Source organism: Elephantulus edwardii, unplaced genomic scaffold, assembly GCF_000299155.1.
Source record: "Elephantulus edwardii isolate Elephantulus edwardi_28Jun2011 unplaced genomic scaffold, EleEdw1.0 scaffold00344, whole genome shotgun sequence".
In the NCBI taxonomy this organism is placed as follows: domain Eukaryota; kingdom Metazoa; phylum Chordata; class Mammalia; order Macroscelidea; family Macroscelididae; genus Elephantulus; species Elephantulus edwardii.
The window spans coordinates 1,829,425-1,830,820 of NW_006400094.1; positions in this window are offsets into that span (position 1 = coordinate 1,829,425).

A 1,396-nucleotide genomic window follows, 5' to 3' on the forward strand; every position below is an offset into this window, starting at 1 on the left:
GAGGGAAGAGGCCTCGCTGTGCCTCGTGGGGCCATGTCCATGGTTGTCCCCACAAGATTCAAGCAGCCACCGGCCTTTCCCCATGAAGGAGAAGCATCGACGTGGTCAACTCAAAGGCAGGTAATGTTTATCAAGACATGTTTTGGGTACAAAATCAAGAGATTGGCAGATGTCTCGCATTGAGAAAGTCTTGCAGTCAGGGGACTTCTCCAAAATCCTGTAGAACAATGAGAAGGTCCGTTTTAAAAACTCAGGTGTGAGGGGAGCTCTGTTGGCCTAGTGGCAAGGAGCTAAAACTACAATCGCAGAGGCGCACAGTTCGAATCCACCAGATGCTCTGCAGGGGAAGGAGGGACAATCTCCACACAATAATAATACTAAAAATAATAATAATTAAAAACCTCAGGTGTGTCCAATTCAAGCCACACTCTTTATAATCACCTGTAATGCATTTAAGAACTGGACAGTGAGTAAAGATGGCAGAAGAAGAATCGATGTCTTTGGGCTGTGGAGGTTGGAGGAGAGCTCTGACCATCTCAGGGACGGCCAAGAGAACAGACAGGTGCATCTTGGATTAAACTGCAACCAGTGTGTTTCTTGGAGGCAATGATGTTGAAGCTTCCCCTCACGTCCCTTGGCCGGCACGTTGTCCAGAGAGGCTGGTCTTTGAAGAAAAAAGGGCATCAGGCATGGAATTTCTGAAGGGTCAGCATGAGAGAGAGGAAGACCCTCAACTGGGTCACAGGACACAGTGACGGCAGCTAGGGGCTCAAGTGTGTCAGAGACGGTAAGGTTGGCACAGGACAGGAGAGGACAGGGCAGGACGCAGAGCTGTTGTTTATAGGGTCACCATGGGCACCTCACAACAACAGATAAGACAGGGAAAAAAATACAGAAAAGGAAGAAAAAATTAGAGCAGGCATGTGGCCTATGGTCTACATATATTTAGAGCCATTTTTTACACAGGTTATCCATGAATTCTTGTGACACAGAGAGCAGCAAAATTTACTGTCGCTCCTGAAAACGACAATATTCTTTGTGGATGCTTGAATGAATAAGAGACTATATCTACCCTGTATATTGGTGTTTCCCTGGCTGTTTATGGCCCATGAACACCCCTCAAAGAACAGGATGGTTAACTCTCAGAGCGTCCATCAGTCATCCTGCCAAAAATAACTAAATAACTAACTAACTAAGTAAATAAATAAATAGACTAAAAATTGGGGGAGCTTTGGTGGCCTGGTGGCAGGGAGCTGCAGCTACAATCCCAGAGGTGCACGGTTTGAGTCCACCAGATGCTGTGCCAGGGAAGGAGGGACAATCTCCTCCTGTACCAGTCAGATCTGATTTGACGGTACACTCACACAAAATAATAAAATAAATTAAAAAAAATAAA